Below are 20,257 nucleotides of genomic sequence, written 5' to 3'. Positions count from 1 at the left end.
AAGATGCAATTACAGATTGAGAGCGTCCATGTTTCTTGCTTACCAACACTGTCAGTTTGAAATGCTTCCAGGTATGCATCAGCACTATCTTTCAAAAAGATATGTCAGTGAAATGTAAGTCTTTTTTTTTTTTAAACAAGCAAACAAACAAACAAGACTTTAATACTTATGGCAGCTTTTAAACAACCTGACATTACATCTAATCAGACTGATAGAGGTCAGACACTGCGAGTTACCAATGAGCACTCTTCTCTATGTTTTACCAGGACCAAGAGAAAGCTATTTTGATCAGTGAAAATAATTTAGAATTCTCCTTTTTTACTGAGAAAATGTGTCAATGCCAAATTATTCAGTGCGTCGTATTACCTTCAAATGTCAGCTCACACATAACTGACAGGGAAACATCCAGCTTCCTGAGAAAAGGTTCATGCGGTCAGTTCTTAGGAACGTCCTAAAGTCTCAACTATAGTTACACAAAGCTAAAAATGGTGCCAATCCAGTTCCTGTGAAAATGACTAAAAACAATTCTTTGCACTTAATTAACTTAGAAAGAAATTTTTTTCTGAGATTTCTGAACTGCACAACAAAGGAAAATCAGAAGCACAAGGTGAAGACAACATTACTCTTCCTAAACTCTTTGTTGTAAGGAGCAAAAAGGATTGCCTAGATTTTGCAGGTAAATGCTAACGAACAGGTAATTTTCAGAATTCACAAGTTTTTAATTTATGCACTGTGATAAAACAAAATAAAATAAAATAATGTGATTATTAAACATCCTTTCACATACATTATTTCCATAATTTAGAAACTATGTTAAAATTCTCAGTTTCCCAACGTATCTGTTTCCTCAGTTTCCTGATGTAAAAACAAACCTTTCATCTCACAATGGTATCAGCTTTTCCAGTAAGAATCTTTGTATTTTTTTCTTTTATCAGTTTCCTTTATTTATAACTAAGGCTTTCTATAACATACAGGATTTAAGATACACAGCAAATGTTAAAATTCACTAATAGAAAAATGTTATCCAAGTTTCCTCTGTGCTTTTCATAGATACTGTAAATTCCTCCAAAGATTAATGTACATGTAGGAAAAGTGCCTTTAACTTCAATGGGAACAATCATCAATGTAAAATTAAGCATGTGCAAAAGCCTTTTTAAAATAACAATAGCCATATTGTTGACACTCAAAAGGCATGAAAAATGACTACCTAACATTGCATACTCCCATAGAAGAATCAAAAATATAACATTACATAAAATTATATAGGCAAAAGAAATTGTAACTGTGTTCTTCCTTGAATACTGGAGTTGTACATGAAGTTTTGATTTGTAAAAATATTTTATGAAAATAAACTTGATTCATCCGTATGCTCCAAGGTCTATGCATTTTTATGCCTGTGGAAAACAAGAGCTTATATGATCAAGGTCTCCATAATTATATTAATATTAATCTATTGGTAACAATGAATTTTCTGCAGTGAATATCATCAATTTTCATCAGCGAACAATCAGTGGCCTGTGATTACATTTTATGAAATAGCAATTCTTTTGTTTTGATTTTGTACAATTTTGAACCTGAATCTTAAATAATTGCTTGAGGAGAGTGGATTATGCATAAACACTGGATTTAAGCTTGTTCCTGAAGTCAGTGATGGCTCAGAAGATACTGATCACAAAAGTAACAACCGACCAAAAGGAAAACTGAAGAAACAAGAACCCCACCATTTTGAGGTAAAATTGCCACTTTAATTTATGCATGTGAATGCACGCACCGCAACATTCCGCAGCAAGGCACAGACTATCTTCTCTTCAGAAGTATTCTTTTACTGGCAATGACACCAAGAAAACAGTAATAAGGCGCAGACAGTGCAGACTTGGCTGTTACTCGGTTTCTGACTTGAGAAACATCTGTAATTGCAAACAGGCATCTGCAGTGCGAGAACCTCTCTTACTGACTGCATAAACATTGTGTGAGACTTAATAGAAAATTATGATAGCATGCTAACAAAGATAAAGCTCTCTTGTCTCTCAGATCTTGTCAGAGATTTGTTGAGCAATAAACATATCTTACATCCTTTTAATTTATTTTTCACTGTATATTATTTCTAGCTACTTTGGGATTCTGCTAATCATTTTCTCTCAAACCCATTTTGTTTCACTTCATTGCTTTTCCAAAAGGTTCCAATAAAACCTAACGCTGGAAGATAAGAATCGCTCTGCTAAAATTAGTGAACTAAGTACCATATCCCATGAGTCACTGCATGCGACTCCCATCCACCTATCTTTAAAAGACCAGATAATAACGCTGTGCTGCAAGTGCACAAGATCAAAGTACAAATACCCACTTTCCAAAATGCTGCTTTTGAGTACTACACCTACCAGCAGACTCCTACGGTCTGTAACCAAAACATCAGTTGTTAGCTGCATTAAAACCATAGATTCGAATATAAGGCAAGTTGTTCTCATGTTTATTTTTAACATAGTAACAAAGCAAAAGGAAATGAAGCATGGGAGAAATGACAGCTAAATAGCAATATGCTTAACTCTTCTTTTGTTAAATTACTAGATCTCAAATCAATAATATCCTATTACGGACAAAAATGAATTAACACAGCGAGACCAGTTCTTTGCATGCAAAAAAAAAAGCTAATTGCACAGAAAGGGTGAATGGGATGTTACTAGTGTTTTTGTAGGTATGCTTGACTCATTTTTTAACCAGTAAGTGGATTTTAGCACTTCAGATTTCACTGCCTCTGGTGCTAAAATTATTTGTTAAGAATTAGTTTTGTATCATATCACAAGTGAGGTTGTATGAAGAGTCATAATCATTAATTTACAACATTTTATTCTGCAATTATTTAATTTTGGAATTTAATATTGTATACAGTTTAAAGGTATATGCAAAGATATTCTGACTGTTGGTACACCAATAACAGCATTTTTCATCTATTTTAAAATATTTTTGTAATTTTGAAACTACAAATATTATGGTCCTACCATTTTAACTAACAACGTACTTTAGACTCAAATTACATGTCTCTATACTTCCATTGCAGAAACCTCTGCACTTTAGTGAAGTGGAAAATGAGAGACTGGAAGAAAAATCAAAACCAGTCTTGTTGTACACAAAACTCTCAACAACTACACTTTGGATTTACCTATGTGGTACAGCTATAGGATCAGGCTCTGGCGGGATATTACCAAAGCTGCCTGACCTAAAATTAGATGCCATGAGCTTTAACTTGGGTTCATGGACATGTCACAGTGTATCATCTCTGCGCCTGCTGTCGCCTGCCCACAAGACTGAAAGACCCTGTTCATCTCGGGGAGAAAAAAACAGAAGAGAAACATTACAAGAAATGAATGTTCCTTATGTCTTACTAAAACATAAGGAAAAAATCAGGCTTTAGCACAGCTTATGATTCAAGTTAGTTCACCCTTTAATAACTTGTGTATTTAAAGAAATTGATTGCAGCCATCTTGCATCAAAAAGCTTTTCAAGCCAACTGTGTGTTAGCATGACTTCAGACACTCAGTGAAAAAGTACAGTTAGAATAAGTAGCTTATTTACTCCTTTTGAAACAAAAATAACGCTAAAAATCCATTATGCAGTTATTTATCTTAGTTTTACCCCTAAAAAAAAAAAATTCCATATATAATTCAAATCAATAAGACAGAGTTCAGACTTGCTCAATTAACTTGATGGCAGACATTGGTTCAAACAGGTGACAAAATGATGTTTAAAGACTAGAATTGAAAATATGGAAAAAATCAGCTTGACCCAGCCCTGGTGTCGCAGGGAGATGCTTGCAGAGCAGCCTCTGAAATCAGAGAGCTCTGTGTGCCATAGGAGTTCACCCGTTGAGGAAAAGGCCACAGTGTTTATTATACTGTACACAGCCACTCTGCTACCTATCACTCTGCTTCCAGTTACCCCCACTATACCTCAGAATGACCTCTTTTTTTTTTGGAGAAGGGTTATTTTCCAACATTTAAAGACAAATTTGAGCTTTATTTCAAGAAAAAGCGTTCCATGCTTGCATTTTGTATAGATGGCAAGATACTCTTTCACCACTACTGAATTTGCATCTTTATACTGCACCGAAAATTACTAATAACTTTTTTTAGGAATGTAAGAGTTAACTTATTAAAAAATTCTTGCAAAATGGAATCATTACTTCTTATAAACTACTTGTTTTGCAGGCTATATTCTCCCGATTGGCAGAGTAAACCTTAGAACAATAACCCAATTATGAGCTAAATTTACATTCAACTGATCAAAAATCATCCAGAACCTGACAAGAACAATCTTTGTTCACAACATTTAGCACAAGCAACACTGACAGGCTAAAACGTATGAGCTATATAAAAGATGACATACGTTGCACTGCCCAGCTACCAAGGGCACCACGCACCAAGAACTACGCAAGTACTATGGGAGTGTTCATCACATCCTGAGACTAAAAAAAAACCCAACACAAAAAACCCTGCAGATAAAGAACATGATCAGACATCAGCTTCCAAACAAGCAGTGCAAGAAGGATGGCTAAACAAAGTCCTGTTACACGGAAGGAAAACCAACCCAATTAATAAAATCAGTGGTCAAGATTTGAAAGAAATGCATATACTTACCGGACAGATATGGGAAAAAGAATTACTCCAACAATTCTTACCTAACTCTTGCAAAAAAATAAAACCCATCTACTTTAACTCATTCAGGAAAGTAAACTCTTGTATGCAGCTGGCCAGTAATTTTTAACAGCTCAGCATTTTATGAACCAAGTTCATGACTGGTGTGAGCTACATATACTTTGCATAGATTAATTTTGTTTATACTTTGACTTAGCATTTGTAGCAACCTACACTATGGATAAAAGACATTTTACTAACACTTACACCACTCTGGAGCTTGCTAAAAAGCCATTTGAGAAGAAAATCAGAAGTTTACTGAAGACATTTTCATTATCACCCTGTCCCTCTTTCAGAACTTTTATCCTGGACAGATTTACTGCCTCAAGCCCTTACACACTTCCGAGCTAAATGCTCTGAAAGGCTGTGAAAGGTAGTAACTACAAAACCTAGTTACAGGTATGTCCAAAATTTGTGAACTTTAGTTGACTGATGTTGGGTACTGAATTCCGAAACAGATCTCCTAATTCCAAAATTTCCCCTGATTCTCAAATGGTGTGAAATGAGACGTTTTTCTAACAAACTAGACAATGTAAACATTTATGGAGACGTTTAGATGCCTAAAACTAAGAAAACATCTTCAAATGTTGTATTTTATCATTTATTTTTGAAGTATTTAATCCTAATTCAGAGATTGCAGACCACCTACTACCTACAAATAGTATGGACGCACAGCACCAGATCACAGCGAATGACCTAACAGCCACACACTGCACATACAACAATTACAGTAATGAAATTTTTGTTACTTCTGTAGTGCTTATTTTTTTCCTGAAAAGTTAAGAAGTATTGTTCTGGCTCACAATACATCAGGACTAAGATAAACTACTAAGAATTTTAGTTTATGGTGAACAAACTCAACTTTTATTTTTACATTTATATTTAAAACAATAGCTGTAAGTGCTTGCTTAGATTAAAAAATATTAATACACCACTTTAACTGGTATGGAAGGCACTTATCTGTTAAATTACTGCTATAAAGCTCCAAACCATGGAAAAAGAGCATCTTCTAGCACACCATCAAAGTCATAAGACCCCCATCCAACATCCACACACTCAAAACTCCCCTTGCATAGCTGACTTCATCACTAGGTAATTTCCATCACACTATCCAGCTCATGAGATGGAGTGTAAGAGTAATTTTTCTCACTCAGTACTTTGGTATTGAAGTTGATACGAAGCATCACTTGCAGATGTCTCTTCTTGGTAGCAGAGACCACCACCCACAGCACAATCAACAAGTGTCATCAGCACAAGAATTTTTTTCCCCCACTCATTAAAACCAAACTCACTATCAGAAAGATAAAGTGCTCTGTGTTGTACTACCTAGCCCATGAATCATTCTCTTTCCCGTACAAATATCTGGTCAAAGCAGGGAGAGTTTGTTTAGGTATGGAAAAGCCGACATTAAATATAAATCCACGCTGGGAATTATTTTGTGAGTACTTTTACTTTTATACAAAACAGCAGTCAGCAAATGGTCTACTTCCCTAAAGACTTTCTGTAGTGTGCTCAGAATGGTTGATAAGGAAAATAAAAAAAAAACAAAAAACAAAAAAAAAACCAAACCCACACAAAAATAGTGGAGCTATGCCAGGTCCTTCACGATGAAGGATGAGGGACTAGAAAAACCCAAGGGACTGCAACCCGAACCACAAACTGGCATTTCCACTCCCACTTTTCCCCCCTCCCAACACCTGTCTCAGTGATCACCCTTGAAGAATTAAACCATTTCCTACAAAGAACAGCAACAAAACTGCAAAAAGATCAGCATCACTAGGACAAGAAAGTGCTTTCTATCTTTGCTCCTTTCCACAGCAGGGAGATCTTCTCAAAACTACAAGAAATAGTATTACTCCTGCAATACAGAGGCTGTAGCAGATGATTCCAGGGTGTTGAAATGCCAAATTATAAAATTATCAAACCAACCAGCACCAAATTAAACAGTTTTTCACCCCTTTTCTTCTTCTCAGGCCGCCCCAGCTCTAGGCTTTGTAAAGTTCTGTTTGCTACATTCACAGAAGACAAAACCCAAATCCTTAAACAAAGTCTGCCGTTTTCAGGATAAACCCCAGAAGACACACAAAGTTTTTTCAGGTTCTTATCATCATTATTTTACGGAGGGGGAGGGAGGAGTGGGGGCTGTTCTCCAAAACACACAGAAGGTCAGAAAAGCATCGAAGCTCCCCGACGTCTTTACCACAGGAAACCCCACAGCTACGCTTGCATCCTTTCCCCTTAAAAGAAAGGAGAGGAGGCAGATAGGCCCCTGGACAACCCCTGGGGTAGGGGAAGAGGGAAAAGGCCTCACAAAGTGAACCAAGGGCAGTAATTTGGAGAGACGGTTTAGGGGACACACGCACACAGACACACAACCCCCCCCCCAAAAAAAAAAAAAAAAAAAAAAAACCCAAACCAAAAGCAAGCCCCTCACTAGTTCACATTCTCCCGAAATCCGACCGCCGGGTCCGGCGGGACTCCGGGAGGGCCCTTTCTGGCCGGGGGGGCCGAGTGAGCCATTTCTGGAGGACGCGGGAGGGCCCCGGCCCGCATGCCCCTCGCCCGCAGCGGGGGGAACCGAAGGAAAAGAGTAAAGAAACCGGTTCCTTTTCCCCCCGCGCCCTACCCCGGAGCAGATGGGGAAGGCGAGAAAGGCCCCGGGGCCATGCTGGGGGACCAGGCGCTCCGCCAGCGGGCGATCCGGGCAGCCAGGGCCCCCGTCCGCCGCCTGCCCTCTCGGCGGTGAGGCCGTCCCCACCCGCAGCCGCCCGGGGGGGGGAGGGCTGGGGCTCTAAGTTCACCCCTTTCCCCGTCCCCTCCTCTGCCCCCCCGCGGGGAAGGGGAGCCATGGCCCCTCTCCCGCCGCGGCCGGCCCGCGGGGGCCCGCCGTCTCTCTCCTGTGAAGACTCGGCGCTGTCGAGCAGCTGCCATTGCTCGGGCCAAGACCCGTCCTCCAAGTAGACATCCCCCACCCCAGCGAGGAAATGAAGGGGCGGCGGGGGTGTGTGTCAGGGAAAGGAAAAGGGGGTGTGGAAGTGGGGACCAAAACGGTCGCCCCGTGTGTGGGAAAAGAGCGGGGGTGGCGGGGCGCGGCGGGGCTGAGGCCGGGCTGCGCCACACCCCGCTCGGCCTCGCCTCTCACGCGAGTCCCCGGTTCCCCCGCTCCCTGCAGGCCCGCGCGGAGCGTGGAAGGCAGCGATTTCCCTTCTGCCCCCCTCTGCCCACCCTACCGCCTCCTGCCCCGAACCCAGACTGACTGCAACTCGGCTCAGGGGCGCGGGGAGCCCCGCCGCCGCCTCCCAGCCGAAATCCGACCGGGGAAGGTACGGGGACAAAAATAATCGCCGTTAATAATCACACGCGCTCCGCCGCCGTCCCCTTCTCCTCCTCGATTTCCAAGCGGGCTGCCAAATAATCCTTCCCACTCCGAAAAATGAAATAATAATAAAAAAATCCCGCCTTCCATCTCTCTCCCCCCACCCCCCCGCAGCCCCACACGGTTTATTATTAAGTATAATTGCTCCCCCCTCCCCATATGGCACCCCGCGGGGCAGAATTGCCCCCTCCCCTGGTGCCCAGCCCTTCCCCTGTCCCCTCTCCCCCATCTCCTTGGAACAGTGTGTACATGATTTTGTAGTTTTTTTAAGGCGCCATGTTTATAATCCTCCATCATATTAAAAAAAAAATCCACCCAGCATGAGACACGGCGCCTCCCGCACCCCAAAGCCAGGGAGGCAGACACAGAAATATCCATAGGGCTGTAAATTCACCCCCCCTCCCCGCACACACACCCCTCCTCCCCAGACTGAAAAGTCTCTCTCACCTTGTGCTGCTGCCGCTGCTTCTGCTGCTGCAGGGGGGGAGAAGTTAAGCCAAGGGAAACTTTTCAATCCCTTCCCCAGGCCGCTGCTGCCTCCTCCTTCCACATATTTTTCCCCTCAGAGTTTTATTGTGTCTGAATTTTCTCTCTCTCTCTCCTCTTCTGTCTGTCCACAGTTCAGGTTTCTGGGGTAAACAGGGTTTAGGATGGTGCTGGGGATATTTGGGAGAAGGAGAACTCTAGTGGTGTCTGCTGGAGTTGCTGTTTGTTTCTTTTATTATTTTTTTTAATAATACATTTGAAACAGATCTTTAACTATTTATTATATATGTATTTTATCACACTCCTAGGTCTGGACCCTATCTTACTGCAGAGAAAAAAAGTGCCGCTTATTTGGCCCTGGTACATGAAAATTCCTCCTGTCATGAAGTCCAACTTGAAGAAATTCCGGAAAATGTTTTTGAAAGTGGATACTCACCTTGAGCAAAAGAAACTAAAACATACAGAATCAGTGGTCTGTCTCAGAGGTGGCAATATGTTGCGAGGTGTAGCTACACACTTTCAATGCAGGATTAGGAGATATATAGTAACATAAAATATGTAACTTAGTAGGTATATATATATATAAGTAGCAAGAAAACAGGTACATTTTATCATGTTTTTTATACAGATTGTGAGATAACTATTATTAATAACAATGTCTAGGCAAATACAGTCTAAAGTTTCTGAAACACTTTAGGAATTATTTAATGGAAAATTAGCATACTTCACAATTAATAAATCTTGACTAGAAAAGTGACATACTTTATTAAAATACACTGTAAGCTTAGTTCTATAAACTTTTATGCATGCAAATAATTTTAGTCATATGAGTAGTCATTAGTATTATTAAAATAGTTTTGGACTGCTACTGAGGAAAAAGATTCATCCATTATGCCTGGCCAGTCAAAGATTTAACAGTTTGCACACTGAACAGTGAAAGTTTCTCAGGTGTGTTTAGTCAATAAGATTTCTAGTGGTGTCTAAAACCACATTTTGTTTGAGACTGCTGCATCAGGACTTTACATCCTCTTTTGAAAAAGAAAATGCAAATAACAGTTTGTTGCACAGCACTGATAAAGCTTTACTTCTATTACGTATTTAAATATGAAAGAACATATTACATTATCTAAAATAAATAGATAGGAAAGAATGTGCTGGTAATCTGCTTTCAAAGGGTGCTTGAGGGGTTGGGCAGATACCAAGCAGTGGTACTATAATTTATTAACTGCATTGTGTTGCTTGTATTAACAAAAAGCAAATGAAATTTACAGGCAATTCTTTACATAAGAAGGGATTTATCATCAGCATAATTACAAAAAGGCTACCTTATGTTAAGCATTTAGTTGTGATGTTTGGCTCCGATTTCGTTAAGGCATGTAATTTTCAAAAGAAGTTTGATAGAAATATATGCCAAGTTTCCATGGGTATTGCTGGCTTGGCTGCCTTAGGTTTCTTTGAAACCTTCTGTATACAAATTGCATCTGAGCTATATTTATATAAGAAAAAAAAATGTTTGGGTCCTTATTGTTTCTACTGTTTCTACCATGCAGTCGAGCTAACAGTTCTGCTCAAGCTGGCGCGGTTAAGGTGCACCGATTTTTACAAAGAGAAGCATAGCTAGCAGCATACATAACCGCCTGTAATTCTTCAGCCAGAACAGCCGGGTACCCCCTACAACTGGGTCGGCTGGGGGGATTTGGCATAACTCCAAAACAAAGCTCCAATTCCAGTCTCAGGTTCGTTAGCAAAAAGATTTATTACTCTGACACAGTGCCTTCTCCTTACCTATGTAAATATTTACTTAAGGCAGAAGTTCAGCTATCTTCAGTATAAAAAGGTTGTAGTCCTTTATCACTTCAGGACCCATAGAGAGCTGTCAAACAAATATTTAGGCCACAGTTTCACCAAAGCAGAAGCACATGGAGGATTGGAGACGTATGGTTTGCCTACCTTTCAAGTTTTTACCTGAAGTCTACTGCTTGCCAACAATTTGTAAAAGCTAGTCTGGACCGTCTTCAAATATTTGTTTCAGGATACAAATATTTGACTTTGGAAAGAACAAGGTATCCTAAAACAAACATGTAAGGAGTGTCTGCAACCGTAGCTACCTTACCTTGTCTGGGCTGGTGGGCAGTGAATTAAATAAAATGTAGAAATGCAGTCATATAGCTTATATATGGGTGTTCGTGGGCCTTGTTTTGAGATGTTTTAACAGCCTCATTAGGTCCCCTGGGAAGCTGTTCACATTATATAGCCGTTAGGATGCACACTGAAGGATAAAAAAGATGCATTTTCTGGTCGTTTTGATTTATTTTTGTCTGCACTTGAAAGACTTTTTAATGGTCATTAACACACAGGTTTGAAGCCCCGCTAGCCGGTCTGGGTCAGCCCCGGTTCCCGCAGTTGTCTGCCTTTGGTTTGGTATCTGCTAAGCCCTTTGGCGGACGCCTCCTGCCCATTAACTTTCACGGAGAAGGCGGGCTGCGAGCGCAGGGCTGAGCCCGGCAGACAATGGAAAGGAAATCCCACCCTCCCCCGGCGCTGGGCAGCGGTGGTATTCCTCATAGGCGGGGGGAAATGTTTGTTAAACAAAAAGCGGGCTCAGGGCCGCCTCCAGCCTTTTCCCGGGGGCGGTGCGAGGCAGCGGGGCCGCTCGGGTGTTTCCTTCCCCGCCCCCGCCCTGGCCTGGAAGGTCCCTGGGAAGGGCAAGCCGCGGGCTGGGTTTGATTTGGGGAACAGGACGGGCGCGTCTCGGGCTGAAGCAGCTCGGTTGGGGAACGAGTTTTGCTTGTGAGAAACGTCTGTAGGGCTGTAACCGGCAGCTCGGGGTGTAATGGCGAGGGGTCCGGCCATCTGCTCGCTTACGTGGTTGCGGGGAAAGAGAGTGCACCAGCAGTGTTAGAAAGAAAACGTGATAAAGTTGCTTTGGAGTAGAAAGTACTTACCGCAGGAATACGTGTGCTACGCAATTGCTGGTATTGCTGGGCCGGTGTGTAAACAGTGGGTTCGTCTGTACTGTTTGCTTCTCTTGGAAAGCAGTTTGGAGGGCAGGAGCAGAAGGTCCATACACAGAAGCACAGTTTTGCTAGAAAGAGCAGCATCCAAACTAAGAGTGTAATCTACTGCTGTGAATTAAAGCGGGTGTTGGGCAGGTTCATGGGAAATAAATCCCTTGCAGGTTGCAGACACACAAACCATGACTCGGGAAATCCCTGAGCTGAAAGCAGTTGGAGGCTGAAACACAGACACCCTGGGTGCTTGGTTGTTACTGCGTTTCCCAAGGTATTATTATAGCCACCCCACTTTTTGTGTGTTGAGAAGACTGACACTGCCTAGCAGCATGCAGGCTGGTAAATATGTCTCCATTTTCCTTTTAAATGTTACTTCTTTTCAAAAGATTTTTTTTTTAATTTTTAATCCTAACACTGGACAATGCAATCCTGTGTGGATATGACCTTTTATTCTTACCGTGCTCTTTTGCCGTTCTCTTGGTTCAGTGGTACAACCATCAACACACGGGTGAGCAAGTACATCATCACTGGTGAGTTCTAGGCAGTGAGCTCAGGACCATGAAACCATCAGCTGAATGCTGCCCTTAGTAGAGCAGGGAGTGTCGTGTCCTCTCCATCGTGGGACCTGTACTAGGCTAACAAATGCACAGCCTGACCTTCTTCTCCAGGACTTTCTACCACTGTCCTACCTGAACCAAACCCACCCACTTTGTGCTCAGGTCTTTGTCTGGCTGTGTAAGATAGCTGTCTCTTGCTGTTGGTGCCAACCCACTTCACTGTGTGCTCCGCTCCCAGCTGCACTGAAACAAAAATAATTCGAATATGTTTTCTGAGAGGCAGGTCATCGGTGTTGTGATCATAGAAGTATTAATGCAGCAAATTAGTGTAAATTTTTCATCAGAACAAAGTTTAGGAACATAGTTTTCCTTGTGGTAAAATTCTCAGCAACGCATTTAATTTAGGAAGCTGAGGGGGAAAGGAACAAAGCCTTCACAACAACATACTCAGGAAATCCACTGAGCTGAAAACAGTTGGAGGATGGGTGAGTTTTAGGGAGATACTTATGCTGTTCCTTTTTTTTTTCCCCTAGGCATTGAAAAGAAAATACCAGGCTCTAGAGGGGAACACAGAGCAGAGAACCCCCAACAATGTCTGCTGCTCCATGAAGTTGAGGAAAGAATGGATGCCACCCAGAGGTGCTGTCCTTGCAGGCTTGACATGATGGGAATTGAAGCAGCAGCCAGGATCCTTCCTCCCTTTTCAGCTTCCTTCTTGCTGTCTCCCTGGCCATGCAGAATGGCTGTCCAGTGCTGGCTGGCCACAACGCTCCTCCTCAGAGCAGCTTCATGAGGAATTCTGCGACTTGGTGGGGCTTGAGAAAGTAAAAGGTGTAAATTAAATGGTGAGAGAAAAAATACAGGCAGAATTTCTGAAGATGTTCTGGGGTGTTTGTTGAAGACAGTGCATTGTGGGGAGGTGGATCCTTGGTCTGACTCTCTATGGCCAGTACTCACGTGTGTGGGTACTTGTGGGTATAATAACTGGTAATAAAAAAAAATAGAAAAGCCTGCCAAGCATCGATGTAAATTAAGATACAAAATGCATTTTTTCACTGTGTTCTCTCTTTACATTTTCATGCACAACTGGGAATAGAGGTTTATCCTAAAAAGTTTACCTGTGAGTAAACTGACATATGTTTATGACATATGACATGGCGTGTGTTTATGCCAGCATTATGCTTCATGAAAACTGTATGCCTGATTCAGCACAGAGTCTGCCAAAGGAAATTTAGCTCTATATTTTTTAACTAATGCAAAACAACACAGTGAGTTTGTACTGGTTTCATACTTTGTGTCATGACTACCGTATTTTCCAGAGCAAGTGCCATAAAATGTAACTTGTAAAAAAAGTTTTATTGTCCACTTCCAAGTGTACATCAAATTTATCTCACACAGGTTTGTCTAGTCTTGGTGTAATATGTAAAATAATTTATATCTATGCAAAATAAACACACAGAACTTAAATTTGTTTTTACACTGAAATAGGATCTGTTGTTATTTTATGAGGATGCAGTGACTGTAGATACATAATTTGCCAGAAAAACAGCTATGACTATGAGGAAATAACTAGTACCTTTTGTTATTAAAATAATTTAAAAAGCAGAATTTTTACATAAGGAGGCACTATGAATGTCATAATTGCAGGGAAATATTAATTACGTTATACATCATATTAAATGCCAGCATGGCCAATAATGAGAAAAAGATATCCTATATTTAAGGTAAGTGGGGTCTGTCATCTGAAGACAGTGGAAGTACACGGGTAAGGGGGGTGTTACAGCATGCATTGGGAGCAGGCAGAGATGTCCAAGTGTCTGCACTGAATCAGTTCATGACAAGCCAGACTTGACCAGATTTGGTCCACCACTGGCTTCAAGCTCATTATTCCAGAAATACTGTCTCTGCCCAGTGCTTCAGAGCCTTCTGTGTTCAAAGTTGGCTTGTTAGCTCCAACGTAGTGCTGGACCCAGGCTGGTTCCGTGCAATCATGTGGCACTTATCTGGGATTAACAAGACTTTCCAGTAAACAGACTTCTGTCGTGTGTAGAGCAGAGACATCCAAATGTTTCTGAAAGGGATAATGTGTTATCACTCGTACTGAACTGAAGCTAATAAGCCTTTTTGGACCTGAGCTGATTATATGCAGAACTACCCAGCTGTGGCTCTGTACAGCTTTTTCCCCAACTCCAGCTTCCAGGAACACAGTGTTTTGCACGGCATTAGCTCCAGTCTCACACAACTTATTATGCCAGTTGTGATGCTATGCAAAAGAGGCAAAATTGCTTCTGGAACGGAGCTGCTCTCGAATCTAGCATGTTGCCGGAGCTAGAGATCCCTACCAGACTGAAGCTGGCCTGGCATTAAACCATCTTGAAGTGTTTGCAGCTTTGATGTGTCCTGATGTCATCTGCAGCTTGAATAAACCTCCTAGAGATATCACTGATTGGTTCTACAGGATAGACATAATTAATAGCGACATTTTGTAAGTTTTGAACCATTATGGTCAAGATGAAAGGTAACATTGGAACAAAAAATAAAGTCCACATCTGCCATTCTCTTGTTCTGATCCCTTATTTGGAAGCACCTTCTTTTATCCAGAATTAAAGAAAATAAGATGAATAAGATAAATTACTTTTGATCCTGCATCACCTCTTTAATTTTTGTTGCATTCTGTAAGCACACACCTGCTCCAAACCAATTATAGTATTCAAGTCTAATTGTCCTGTCACTAACAACCTTCTTACACTGATGGAATTGAAAGAGAATCCGTGACAAGTTAACCAAAGTGGAACTTATACACTGGGCCTGTTTGAAATGATGTGATTTGAAAAGAGTGCTGGGACAAATAAGTTGTATACAGTTTGATCTTACACGTCTTGTAGGATATGTATTGTGTATAATTCACAAATAATAGATATTATTTATATATTCTCTACTTAGCTAATAGCTGAATTATGTTCAGCAGATGGCAATGCAATCACTTAAAAGATTTCTCATTAAAAAAGAATATATTAACACCCTATTAACTTTAATAAGAATAATGTGGGGGTTTTTTTTGACGTATCTCCTAAATTCACCAGGCATACTATTCAAAAGTAATGGTTAGCTATTAGCGGGGTAACTAAAATACAGTTACCATTGAAATAGTAACTTTGAATATCCTAAATTGCTGAATTTTAGAAGTTCCACTGAATTTCCTCAATCCTGAATACAAAAATAAAAAGAATCCAATTTTAACATGCTGAACTGTATGTGTGTGTCACTTAGGGCAATCTTGATAATACATTTTGTGTTCGATACCAGCACTTAATAAATTTTTCACACTGAGAAATAAATCCACATATTTTATTTCTAGTATTTGCATATTTTATAGCCTCTTTTTAGTGCTGGACTAGTGCTGATTTTGTTCATTTGTTAACATAAAAGGAAAGATTTATCATCCTCATATTTCAGTTCTTATCTGTAGGTCATGCTATTTTTCATCTCAGTTATTTATGTGGACTTTTTTCCCTTTTAGATGACAACTATATTGCATTCATTTTGGAAATAATGTTGCCTTTGGATGGTTTAACACAGCATCAAGGTGTTGGGACAGACGCAGACATGTTTTCTGTTCTTTCTACTATAAGTCTCTAGAGATCTAGGGAATCCTGCTCAAGTGCCAATTAAGTAAGTGTTATGTTTCTTTTATTGGTTTTTTTTTGGGGAAAAAAAAAACCACTGCATATAGTTAGAGAGTATGCATATTCCTTCTCTAAATACTGTTTGGGGCTCAAAAGCAGTTCTGCATATTTAAGTTTCCTTGGACCATCTCAGCCATTTAATATTTCCCTCAGCAAATACAGACAGATGAAGGGTGGCTCCAGCCACCAATCCTACAAAGCGCTCTTTTGTGTTTGCGGTGTAAAAACTGTGGTTAAAACTATTACGTTTCATGTGAATAAAATGCTCCTGTTTCCTTTATTCACACTCTGAAGTTTGTTACTATATGCAACACTGCAAACAGAGGAGCAGAGCCTGTGAAGCCCACTGAAGTCCCTGGAAAGACTCTCGTTGACTTCAGCAACACTGGGATCAGAACATAGGTAACTTTCTTTATTCTGGACCAAGCAGGATTTCCAAATCATTGGAACTCCAAATCATTTTTCTTCTGATTCCTTCCTGTCTCCATTCTGTGAGATGTGGTTGCATAGGCCTTAAGACATTTTATGCCTTAGCTCTACTCCTCAAAAAGATGGGGCAACACTAGTTTTGGACTAGTAGAAACATTCTGCATTACATAAGATCAAGCCAAACACGAAGCGTTGGTACAATTTTAGAGTCTAAGCAATTCACACGTGACTTTTAAAACAAAAATAAAGCATAGTATTAGTTCTGAAATCTATGGGTGAAGTAAGCAGAAAAAATTGTGAAATACCAAAAATAGAAAGAACTGTATTTGGAAAAGGAATTAAAAGAACTGTTGTCATATAAGCATGCTATTCTTATATTTTAAACTATTTTTCTAACTCTATTCAGAAAAGCTGCGAAATTGTAGATGTACACATAGTAGAGAACATCACAGTTCTGCTGATAAAAACTCAGGGCGTTGCAAGAAGTTTACAAAAAAAGTCAAAGAGAATCCTGTAATAAGCATCAAGCAGCAAAGCATTGTAATAATTAATTATATTATTGTTGGAAAAATGATGGAATTGCCAAACGGATTCTCAATTTGAAAAGGAGGCAGAGTTCCCCCCTCTTTTCTAGTATGCTGCATTTTAGAATTAAATTTGTAGCGCTTGATAATAGAAAAATGGGATAAGTCAACTCACAGAAAAGCCTATGTTTAAATTCTTTTCCTGGACTAACTTGTGTCCATAAGAATATTATGCTGAGGTTTTAGACAAAACATTGTATGAATTAGTTTCCTGAGAAGGTTTACTTACTTATTTACTTATGAAGTTGTGTTTGCTTCCTAGCACTGAACTGTGAGTGTATAAGGTGGTAGTGTACACCATACATACAAGGAATAAAAAAGATAATATATGTCTTCTGGAAATCACAGGACTCAAAATTACTCCAACAGGTGGTCAAAAATATTAAGAGAGGCCAAAAAAACCCAACCCAATACCCCTCTAAGACCAAGACAAAAATGATTTTTTGCAAACAACCAGAAGACTCTGACTGAACCATCTTAAAATATTTTATATACATGTAGGGGTACCTGAAGAGGCAAATTAACCCCTTCTGTCAAGTTAGAAGTACTGTCCAATGAGTATGAATGTAATGTTCAAGCAAGGATTACAAGAGTAAAATCTTTCCTCCCTCGGGACTTTAGTGACTGGAGAATGAACTCAAAGTGTCTTCGTGGTAGCTGTATGGCTGCTATGCACCTTACTGTATGTAAATTCTGGGGTAAAGTGTCCCAAATTTGTATCTACATTTATATTTTACTGGTTAGTAAAGGCCACCTAGATGACAGCAATGCTAACAGTGATTTCTCTTGCCTTTTCGTTACCACAGTGAAAGCATTCAAGTGTCCCTGATGGTAAAAAAAAAGATAAACCATAACAGAGTTATGTATGCTATTTTAAAACATGATGTCCATAGGGAAAAAATTATAGTCTACAAAACCCTTGCAGAACACTAATTGAATTGTTAAACTGTACTATTTGCAGGCATTTTCATTCAGTCCCATGGAACTCCCAGGCTCAGGGAACACGGGGAGATATGAGTTATTTGTGGGCAATTAACTTGCCATGAAGTAATGGTGGCAGTTTGTCTGAACATCTTCATGGAAACAAAGTGTGATAAGGAGACACACCTTTGGAGGACTGGAGTCTCAAATATTTTTGTCTCAGTTACTAGATTTACATGGCACAATACAGAGTGACAAAATTCTACTCTCGAGTTCTAGCTTAGCATTCCTGGGAGTGCAACAGTCAAACCTGAACTCATTTTATATGACAGCAATGTAATTGTATTATCTTTATGGGAATACCTGATTAAATATGATATGGAAAAATATAAAAAAGACTTTAAAAATTAGGAAGCTCACAAGCTGCCAAAAGCATTACAAAGTGATGCTTCCAACCTTTCTCACAGGTGACCCCTTCTTAAAAAAAAAAAAAACAAACAAAAACATTCTTCCTTGCAGAAAAAAAGGGTACAGACCGGAGTTATAAGGCTAGAGAATGTATGACATGATTCAATGGTTTAGTAACTCTGAAAGGAACTGGTGGTCATGCTGGATAATTAGTTGAACATGAACCTGTGCAGTTAATGAAAGGAGGATATTGTGGTAATAAGTAAGGTAAAGTAGAATGGATTAGAGGAGGAATAAGGAGTTGAGAACCAAATTAAAACCAAAAAGCCTTTGATGTATTTGAAGCAGTAAGTGTACAGGAAAGTTGTTATGCCATTTACTTAAGGTTTAGATGATGTATACGGATAGTGTCAAGAAGGTAAATGAATTTGTTGTAGCTTCAGAGGTAGTAAAGAATAATATGCCAGAATAAAATGCCCTCTGCAAAACTGCTTAATACAAATTTAGGTTGGTATTTTGATCATAAGCAACAACACTGTCTGATTAGTAAATAAAACGTGCCCCTGGCTATTATCTAGCTCTGCTACCAACCTACACAACGTGGCTTACGTTCAGGTGGCTAAATTCTGTAACCTCCAAAATACTATGTTCTCATCTAAACAGCCTATTGGGAATAGTGTCTGGCTTGTACTGCCCTTGAGTCCTGCTTGACCTTTTATTTTTTTTCTTCAGAAACCATGTTAACCATTTAACAAATTTGGTGACCACGTGCCAGTGCCTGTGCTTGGACCTTAGCACCGCTTAGTTTATCAGTGTAGACATTGCTTCTTTGTTTATACTACCTGCATACTCTGATTTATAGAAATGTATGTGAGTCCAGTTGTTCTTAAAAAAAAAAAATGCATCTACACACAAGCCTGAAATCAAAGCAGAATTCCTATAAGCATTGCCCTAGAGAAATAATTTTGTTACTACTAATGTGAGCAAACTATTTGCGAAGAAACTACAAGCCTAGCAAGCAATGAGAGATGGATTTAAATGTGCATTCAATGGAAATACAGTTTACAATTGCTAGAATTAAATACATCATGTCTAGTGCCTGTTTGTGTGTGGAAGACGTTAATTTGATTGTTTACTATTTAGTTCTCATCATAATATGCATTAAAAAAATTTGAAAATCTTATGTTCTGTTTATTGAAGGCTCCTGATTTTCAAGCATTTAAGAACTTCTACTTCTTAAATAGCTTTTTTAACTTGTCAAGACATGTTTTGAGTTAGCAAGCACGGTAATATCTGAACAATTTATTTCAGCAGATACATACAACCTGTCTTAATTAACAACATTAGAAATTAAAAAAATAAATGTATAAAAATAAGTTTTGAAAGTGAGAAAAGTTAGTACAATGTTAAGCTCCTTATGTCCTATTTTTCAGAAAAAGACAATGTGAAAAATGGAAACGTATAGGAACAGCTGTCATGTATTAATTTTTGTCTCTCTTGGATATTAAAAATGGCTAAATAGAACTGATTAAACTTTTCTTTAGAGCTGCCCTAGAACAGAAGCAGCTATGGAAGATTTCATCCAACAAATTATGTATTTTTAAAATGGAGACTTATAATGAAAATGTTTGGCATTATTACATAGTATTCCTCCTGTGGTGCTGTGAAATAGTGAGGGAACAGTGAAACTCTACTGCTGTTTGTCATATTAGAACTGTAGAAGCTGTGTGCACACCAAAAGACTACTGCTCGATGTGCCTGTTGTTTACAGGAGCATATCTGTGAATCTTTTAATTCAACAATAGAAAACAGATCATGCTGATTATTTCTCTTACACAGAGATACTACTGTTCTTTTCCTATTCCACAGTTTATTTTTGGAAAATAATTCTTATTTTCAGACAGTCAGTATTAATTGTGCCAGCATTTAGAATTCAGGGAAGGGCCAATGGGAAAAAAGGGGATCTGTTCCCCAATATTGTGTTCTGAACATATCAGGTATTAGTGTATCTGTGGTGGTTTAGCCTGATAGTATCCACCTATCATTTGTTAAGGACATGAAGATTGTAGTACTTAGATATCTGAATAGAGGAATAACACTATAAGTTTAAA

At 39.6% G+C, this 20,257-nt stretch overlaps 1 protein-coding gene and 1 long non-coding RNA gene across 6 annotated transcripts in view; one reads left to right on the top strand and one right to left on the bottom strand.

The window, feature by feature from the left end:
- Nucleotides 1-8,709, bottom strand: part of ZMYND11 (zinc finger MYND-type containing 11) — a 108,830-nt gene extending 100,121 nt beyond the window's left edge. For 4 of the 5 annotated variants that reach the window (XM_086741889.1, XM_086741893.1, XM_086741892.1 and 1 more), the window contains exon 1: nt 8,512-8,709. The gene's annotated coding sequence lies outside the window, so the exon portion shown is untranslated. Of the gene's footprint in view, nt 1-7,122; nt 7,394-8,511 lie in introns of those variants that run through there. The other variant, XM_086741890.1, reaches the window with a different exon arrangement.
- Nucleotides 8,710-11,633: 2,924 nt separating this feature from the next.
- Nucleotides 11,634-13,136, top strand: LOC147601582 (uncharacterized). Its single transcript, XR_015257805.1, has 2 exons — nt 11,634-11,900; nt 12,652-13,136. It is a non-coding gene; the product is annotated as an uncharacterized LOC147601582 (long non-coding RNA).
- Nucleotides 13,137-20,257: the final 7,121 nt, after the last annotated feature.

Source organism: Chlamydotis macqueenii, chromosome 2 (assembly GCF_036417535.1).
Source record: "Chlamydotis macqueenii isolate bChlMac1 chromosome 2, bChlMac1.mat, whole genome shotgun sequence".
NCBI classification, from domain to species: Eukaryota; Metazoa; Chordata; class Aves; order Otidiformes; family Otididae; genus Chlamydotis; species Chlamydotis macqueenii.
This window is presented reverse-complemented; position numbering and strand designations above follow the sequence as displayed.